A 9458-nucleotide genomic window follows, 5' to 3' on the forward strand; every position below is an offset into this window, starting at 1 on the left:
CCTTTAGAAAACATAAATAAGCATTTTCAATGTTTTTTACTATGTATTTGTTCAAATAATGATAAATATTTTTATTTTACCAAAATGAAGTAATATCAGACACAGTGTCTTCTAACTCTTTTTACTTAAAGATACTTCATGGCTATATTATCCATGTTATTAAACACAACATTTATTAAATATCATAACTTTTATTGCCTCTATTTTGTACTATTGGATTACTTCAAATATTTTCTGTTAGTCTTCTAATATTGGATGGTTATGTTTCAAATATTTCAAAATTAAAAGCAGATTTGTGATGATTATCTAAATATTTTCTGATGTGTGGTCTATGTTTTGGCTTATGGTACCTGCTTGATTTCTCTCCAAGGGGAGGTGGTTTTGTATTTTAATTAGGCATGCATCTTCATTATGCACATCAATTCATATAGAACTATTTTAACCCACCACCGAACTTGATTGTCACGGTAGCTGTGCTGCTTTAGTCAACTGGAAACAGAGTAGCTAAATCCCAGATACTCTGGAGTTGGACTGTCCAACACAGTAGCCATTAGCCACATTTGGCTATTGAACACTTGAAATGCAGATAGTCTGAATTGAGATATGCTGTAAAAGCCAGATTTTGAAAACTTAGTACAAAAAAAGAAGATCAAATATCTCATTACTAAGTGTACACTACGTACATATTGAAATGACAATACTTGGAAATACTGGCTTAAGTAAAACAAATCATTAAAATTAATTTCACCCGTTTAGTCTTACTTCTATTTTTAGTGCTTAGGGGACTGCTGAAGGGCCAGATGGTGAATGGGAAGTTCCTTTTGATAGCGAAAGTACACAACTTTATTCCAAGTGGAGACAAAGGTTGGGGTTACAAGCTGAACAGGTGAAATCCAGTCACATTCGTCTCTCCATCTGACGTTGGGAATGGATCCAGAGAATGCAGATGATGGTTTCACCCAAGTATTTTCGCAATTAGGAGCTCCTTTATGAAATAAATGCATATCTAGCCAGGAAAATAGTCCATTTTTATTCTGGTCTCACGGATATGTACAGGAGAAGAAATTAATAGTAAAATGGTGTGTTCATACATTGTTGTAGACTTTCAAAATACATTTTTAAAAGAACAATTTAATGAAACACATTTATAGCACTTTTTCCATTCTTGAAACTTCCAAAAGTGACTTTTTTCAGATTGAAAACAAAAATGAATTTGCCTCAACTTTTGTTATACTGTTACTAATGAGCTCAGAGTGAAAATTATGTCTTAAAAACATAATAATAATATCTTAAACATAATAATGATAATCTTGAACATAATAAAGATACTATTAAACAGTTGTCTTAAATTTACCAAATAAATAGATGTGCTATTATAAGATAATACTATTCCTGTTGTTTCTCTATCTCTTTCAGGATCATATATGTAACTTCAAAATTAAATCGCCCCTTTTAATTTTCTCTTTTCCACGGCCCAATATTTTCTCACAGAACACAATGTGTTATTATCATCTACCCTAAGTCTATCCTATTGCGTTAGTAAGAAAAACCAACTTAATAGCAGCAGCAACGGATCAATGAGTATATAAAAGCTACGGTGCCTGGCAGCACATTGTTAAACCCTCTGTCATGTGCATTATGGGTACTCAGCCCTTTATGTTCTCACAGAAACATCTTTATATCTACAAGTTTTTGCTACAACTATTTACTTCTGTTTTCTAGCGTAGTACCATTCAAACTGCAATACCTGTTTTCATTACATTTTCCAGAATGCCTAGGTACAGTTTTTGAAAGCACATTTTAAAAAATGTACATTGAAAACTTCTATTATGATCTTTTTTTGAAGTAGTGCACCTTTTCTAAAGTATTTTTAATTATTTTATATTTATAAAAATATATTTTGTAAATATCAAGTACCCTATAAAATATATGTATATTATGTTATTTAAATAGAACCTAGAATACTTGACATTCAACAAATATATACTGAATGAGTAACTTTTTTGATGACGTTGGCAGTCCTTAGTGGTTGGCTAATCAATTTCCATCCCCAAGGATGTTCTGCCTCTCCCATCTACCAACTGTAGAGGCAGGCATAGTTAAGTCTCAGTGCGTCAGCCTCATTGCCCTTAGAGGGAATCAAATGACACAGCTATGGATAATAAGATGTATATGAAAGTCTGCAAGGGGTGGTCATGAGAAAACTTTTGCTTCCTTATGAACAGGGCAGCTATAGCTTGAACCATTCTCCCCGCTTCTTCCTGCCCTTTAAGGTTATTCTTACTGGAGCCATGGTGATCATCTTAGGGTCTTGGGGAGAGGCCATGAGAATTGCAGATACAGAAACTGCAAGATTATTGAACTGCTATGGCTATTACCGTCACTACCAATTCTTCTTAGGTGATAAAAAATAAGAAAAAAACTAATTTGTTTAAGCCATTGCTAGGCAGACTTTCCTTGACAATGACTATGATAAGAAATAATACAATGACCAAGATGAAAGTATTATTGAGAGCCAGGTCGTAGACATCACTCAAACACAGTGACCGCACCAATTCTTTGTTTTATCGCATGGCCTCCTTTTCCAGTCCTCTTTTCCAACTCTGCTTTCTTGGAAGGGAATTCATGAGCTGTAATACTTGAGGACATTCTCCTCTGTAGGTTTCAGGATTTTCTTATCTGCCATATTCACCACCCGTCCAGGAGCAAGACCAAAGAAAATCTGCCTTGGGTCCTTTCGAGTAGTAACTTTGAAGAGTTCATCTTTAGTAACGTCAGGTAAAATATAACCATACTTCTGGGCGAGTTCAAGTCTTGCTTCAGGAAATTTGGCCGGATCCGCCAGGTCACCACGATTCTTTGCATCAGTATAATACGGCACCAGTGCTTCAGGTGCAAGCATTCGTTTTGGAATGGGTTGTCCACGCAGAAAGAATGGAACAGGTTTGCATAGAATTTCTAAAACAATTTTTAAATTAAAAAAAGAGAAAGGCAAATGTTGACTATTTTATTTACATGATGGTTTTCTTTTAATAATGGTATTTTATAATCATTAATTTTTAAATATGACCAAGATGAGAACTTAATTCCAAGAACTCTTTTAATTAAATAAGCTTGTTTTAAGTAAACAAATGGAAATGCTTAATTTTCAAAAGTTTGTATCTTGAAAGTCAGAGTTACTCCTGGGTTACCAACCATTAGTGAGTTTCTAGACATAGGTAACATTGTATTTAAGCCCTGTGTTCAAAAACAAAAACAAAACCTTTTTATGACCTACTGGCTGAGGTCTATCAGAGGACAGAGTCCCACCAGCCACAGCACTAATAAGAAATCCTGAAACAGAAAACAGAGGTGTCCAAACGGCAAGTCAAACAGCCATGAGGACTTTTACAATCCTCACATGCAGCCAGCATGAGACAAAGGGAGAGAAGAAAATGACTGCGGAGCAAGCTTACCCAGACTTCTGGGATCACAGAAGGCTGTAGTAACGACACCACCACTCTCTTCGAATGCAGCAATGGCTACTTCCGAAGCCAACTGTACTTCAATATTAACTTTCGCCTTAAAGGTATCAGCACCCTGTAACACGTCAAAATAGTCTGTGAGTAGCTAGCTTGGCTAAAAGTAAATTAACTATGGCAAGCTTCCTTTTTACACTGTGTTTCCTCCTCCAAAATGCCCACAATGTAACAGCAATTCCTACTTCAAAGACTTCTGCTTCCAGGTCCTATCAAATAACATCAAATTCTTTTACATTTTCTAGGCCCCCTTCTTTTACCAATTTTCCTTCCCTGTGAGCAGAGATGACTATATTTTCACTTGATGTATTTCGTAGACACCAATATAAGCACCCATTCCCAGTACTTCGGTAATAGTTGGCTGTTTAACCCTCATAACAACCCTATGACAGAATTATTGCTAAACCAACTTCACAGATGGGGAAACTGAAGCACAGATAGGTTAAATAACTTGCCCAAAATCACAAAGCTAGGATTCTAACCCAGACAGTCCAGCCACAGTATGTGTTCTTAACCACAACATTATGCTGTAGGATACAGATCATGACTTATCTTCCTATCCCTTAACAAGCAAGAGGCCAAGAGAAGGTTAAAGAGGGGGACGAGTGGGCTAGAATCAGCGAAAGAATAAAATATCTGAGCTTTGGAGGGGTCACCCCCTCTAAGAAAAAAGGGAGCAAAGGACAACAGAAATTCACTTTGCATTCATTATTGACTTTACTACAGCCTCTAAACTGACAGAAAATAAGTTTACCTTTCCCTACCATGGTCAACACTGAAAAATGTAGTCCTGAACTTTTTTAAGTTCTACTTTTGATCACTTTAGTTAGGATGTGCTATATTTTAATTTCAAAACAGATTCTGACAAAAATAAAAAGATGGCATCATTACCATTCTTTTTGTAGTGATAAGAATTTTTTCCTATTTTGGTGTGGTTGAAACAAGCTGGCTCCCAATCAAGTTCCTTTTATTAATTATGAACCTTTAATATATTTAAAAAATATTCCATCAATTCTAAGATACACTTTTTCCATCTATGATACCGACCTGCATTTTAATAATTATGGTACGTTTGACTCAATAAAGTAAGGTCTTGCCATATTATTTGTGATTTTTTTTTTTTTTCTGCTGAGGAAGATTCACCCTGAGCTAACATCTGTTGCCCGTCTTTCTCTATTTTGTCTGCGGGTTGCTGCCAGAGCATGGCCGTCGACGAGTGGTGTGGGTCTGTACCCAGGAACTGAACCCAGGCCACAGAAGGGGAGGGCGCCAAACTTAACCACTAGGCCACAGGGCCAGCCCCTATAATTTGTGATTTTTAATTACTATTCCATAGATTGCTTGACCACTCCCCATCCTTGGACATTGGGGTTAGTTTCAGTATTTTAAGTATTATAAAAGCATTTTTAGGAATGTCTTTCTATCAGTTAGGTTTATTTTGTTTTTCCTTGAAAACATGTCTTTCCAAATTGGTAATTTTATGCTGAAGGATCAGAAAGTCTTATTATCCACTATTTACTACAAATCTGAAATCAATTTACAGAGCTGTAAACGATGTGGAACTGTACTTACACAACCACTGCCCTGGTGTCGTTTTCAGGATTATTTTTGTTAGTTTAATAGACACATACCTGTGAGTTGCTGGGATGCGCAGTTTAACAGCTGAAGAGGTCACGGATTTTTCCATGTCAATTTACATGTGCATTCCCTTATACACCCAGAGTAGGATACTGAGACTTAATCGCATATTTGGTAATCTATCTTCAAATCATCTTATTTGAAAATCCTTTATCCGTAAGGTTTACTTTTTCAAAGGAATCTAAAAGGTTTTTCCATAAACATATGCCTCCCTCTAGTGGACACTAAGTTACTCACACAGTTACATTACTGACAACAAGGAGGAGGAGCAGTTAATTAACAGCACGTTTATTTGCTTATGAAATGCCTGGCCAATTTCTATAAATAGAAAAGTCCTTTACTGCGATTAGAATTGGATTTGATCCCTTTCTTCCATAAATACTGAGTTATTATCATGAGCCAATATTTCCAATATTGCAAACATAGGAATGAATCACAGTACCTGCTCTCAAAGAACTTACATCACACTGAGGAAGACAGTGAAAAATAAATGCATTACTTAGTAATAAATGTCAGGTGTTCATATATTCAAAGGAAAAAATACTTCGGGCAGAGTAATGCAGACAGAGTACGACTGTGGGGGAAGCGGGTGGGGGCTGAGTGTTCCTTTATAAAAGAAAATCAAAAAAGACCTTTCTGATATTATCAGATCTGAACAGAGAACCAAAGGGAGGGAGGGAACAAGCTGAACGGACACACAGGAGAAGAGCATTCCCGGACCATGGGATCAGAGGCCCCTCGACGTGATCATGCTGGCTTTCTAAAACCACAACTGAGTATAAACACAATCACCACTATGTAATGGTTATAACAATTCAAAAGGGATAAAAACAAAGGAGGCAGAGTATAGATTATATGAAAATCAGAAATAGCCTCCTATCTAACTCCAAAAATACTAATCCAGACTTACCTCCTCTACCAGCTGGACACCATAATCCCTTTTATATGGCTGGATGGTCACACCTCTCCCATTGACAAGCTGGGTTAAGTCAATAGGCTGAGTAGGATCAACTCGACCCAAATCAATAAGACACTGCAGCCTGTTGAGACTCAAAGGCTGATACCGGCGTCTGAAGCTACAAAACAAGAAAGTAACAGTTGGAAAACTCAACTCTCTTCCTCTTAAGTTCTCCAAATCAACTTAAAAGTTTTGTTCTCTATTTTCCTCCAACAATTTAGATGGTAACAAAATAAGACCCTCCTGACTACAACAGAAACGTTATACTGCTTGATTTTTGGTAACGACACAAAACCAGTATTTCCTTTATTTTGCTAAAAATACTTTGCCTCTTAAGCATTTTACTTCACTCATTTACACAAATCAACAAACAAATTTGGGGAAAATTTAACCCACTATCTGAATTATGCATTAATGGAACTCAAAGTAACCATGGTAGTTGTCATTTATTGGGTAATCACAATGAGCCAGGTTTTTATATATATTATTGCTAAGCCTCTAAACAACCAGGAGAGCAGGCATCATTATCTCCATTTTGCAGTCTCAATGTCTGGGCTTTTTTCCCTGCTATTCCAAACTAACTGCACGACTAAAGATGCTTCAGAGGAACAGGGGCAAAAGTTTGCTTCAAAGTGACTATCAATTTCTACCAAGCTATTTTTTAGGTGATTCTCAGCGAAAAACAGGGCTTTCTACTTTAAAAAGCAGAACAACCTACCTATGTCCTTCATTAAACCCGTATTTTGGGATTTGTATGTAAAATGGAGTCTGGCCTCCCTCAAAGCCCAGTCGGGGCCGGGTTCCTCTCTGTCGTTCTCCTTTATCTGTCGCCTCTGCCACATCTTCTACCTCTTCTCCGCCCCCTCGGTCGTCTTTCCTAAAGGAAAGAACAAAGTTTTATGATCTACAGATGCCTTTTTATAAACTGTATCTCATCTTTTCGTTGTATATTTTTTGTTACACCATTTATTCATCCAACCAACCAGTACTAGCTAACACTACCTTGTGCCAAGCACTGTCCTAGCTGCTCTAGCGTCCAAACACTCTAAATCAGCATCTTTGCCTCTGAAGATGTACCTAATTCTTGCAACCAAAGTGCAAGCTGTGTTTCAAAGGCAAACTTCCAAGGATGGGATGGGGATAAGGGTTCTACAACAGGCTCGAACGGAAAAAAACCTAGAGTTAAACATCCACAACAAACAAAGCTTACATGATAGTTAAGAAATTTTATTTTGGAATTGTAAATATGTCATTGCTACCCATACATTATTTTATTTAAAGATTAATTTATAAAGAAAACATTTTTCTTAATTTACTTCCTGTCACTTCACGAAGGCAACGAACTGATTTTCAAAATTACAGTACGTCACCTAACAGCTTTTCTGGCTGTATTTAGTGATTTGAAGAGACATCTAACGGAATAAATCAATTCAACTCTTTCCCATGAAGCTATACTGGAAAAGTCCTTCATTTTAATTCCAATTTTGAACGGGACAATCATTTTGCAGTGCGACTTCGCTCCTACGCCCTAGCATAATTATGCTTTTAAGCATAAACCGTATTACGAGTTGACACCACGCGAGAAGATTTTCCTCTGCAGTTAAGGAGAACAGGGACTCAGAAACCCTACCTCCATCCCAATACCCTCTGGAGTAAGCAGTCCCCGGAAAGCGCGGGCAGTGCAGGGCCGCTTCCATCGCCCCGTGTGCCAGCGCTTGCCCGCAACGCCACCAGCCACTTACCAGTTTCCTGGAGCCCGGATTCGGCTTTAAGTTGGCCAGGCTAACCCGGGGCAGGGTCCGGAGCAGGTCCAGAGCCCTGGACCCACTGCCCTGCACCGAACCTGCCATGACCCCCCAGCAAGAGCCTCCAAGGGCACCGGGCCGCGTCGGAGCCCACGTGGTCTGGGGCGCTGCTTTACGGCTGCGGCCCCGCCCCTGTCGCAGTGCCGCAAGCGCGCCAGCGCCCTGGAATCCGGCAGCGGCTTCGGAAGCTTTGGAGGACTGACATGTCGGTGTTGCTCTGCCTTTTTTTTTTTTTGTAAATTCGCTGCGGATGTCTTCATGGTTTGAGAGATCGTGGCTTGAGCCCGGGCTTGAACGTCCGGTGTTCTCTTCCGCCACAGCAAACGCGCACTGCAAACGCTGCGGTCTGCGGTCCTCAAGAGGCAGCGTCTTCTCTGACCGCGCCGTGGAGAATGAGATAACCTGAGCGCAGAATTACTAATTTTGAATTTGGCTAATCAAACACAGTGAGATTAAACAATACTCAGAGTCCAGCTAGTAAAATGCCTGGCTAATACTAACCTGTGTAATGAAATTCAACCTACGCATTCCCATCAGTGTGCTTCTACGTGTACTGCATTGACCCACCGAGTCGCTGAGATACGAACTTCACTGAGCTGCTCGTGATGACAGGTGCCATAGGAGCGCTTGGCACGTGTCATCGCTGTGTTGTCAGCCTTATTCGATCAATAGCTTGTGGAGGTAGATGTTACTACCTTTTACGGACCGGGACGGTAAGGGTTGGCAAGGTCGGGTAGCTTGACCAAGGTCTCACAACAAGCGGCAGAGCCAGGACTCACACTTACACTGCCTCCTAGTAGAACAGTAGTGTTTCCTAGGATATAAAATTGAATATCTGCAGCATAGAACACATAACATTATTTTCAAGCTAAAAAATAGCTTCCCTATTTTTGTCTTAAGTGAATGTGGTATAGAAAACAAGGTTCCTTTCTTTTTCTTTCTCTTATTCTTTTTATATTTCACTTGTCTCGCTGGGGAGTTTTCTTTCTGGTTCCTCTTAGTGATCACAAATAGTGAAGGAGAGAAATTTTTGGAGGGGAGCTACTTCTATGTTTAATTAAACCCTTTTCAACTTATTTTAAAACAAGTATAAAATACTACAGAAAGAAAAATTTGCATTCATGCTTTATTTAAGCAATATTTATGAGCAAGACACTGAAACCTGTTACTGAAAAATATACGTGGATGAAGTCAAACAAGATCTCGCTCCCACGTTGTTTGAAATCTAGTAGGACAGACTTTCCCAAATTGAGTATTTTATAAAAGTTAAAAAAAAAAAGTACGTCTCTTGTGGACCTAATAATGCAAATTCAAGAAAAATACAGATATATGAGTTCTATAAAACAATGTGAAGATAAAGTCCAGACTCTATTTAGAAGTACAAAAGAAAATACTGAAAAAAAATAAGCTAGTTCCTGCCTTTAAGAGGTTTCACTTCAATATATTTCATAATCTTTTCTTTAGAATTTTCATACTTCTGAGAGGAAAATTACAAAATATGTTGCAAAATGTGCCCTCATCTACAGAAATATATACAAT

At 38.3% G+C, this 9458-nt stretch overlaps 1 pseudogene; it reads right to left on the reverse strand.

The window, feature by feature from the left end:
• Positions 1-1007: 1007 nt before the first annotated feature.
• On the reverse strand, positions 1008-8049 carry LOC138915583 (large ribosomal subunit protein uL15m-like; annotated as a pseudogene).
• Positions 8050-9458: the final 1409 nt, after the last annotated feature.

This window comes from Equus caballus, chromosome 9 (assembly GCF_041296265.1).
Source record: "Equus caballus isolate H_3958 breed thoroughbred chromosome 9, TB-T2T, whole genome shotgun sequence".
In the NCBI taxonomy this organism is placed as follows: domain Eukaryota; kingdom Metazoa; phylum Chordata; class Mammalia; order Perissodactyla; family Equidae; genus Equus; species Equus caballus.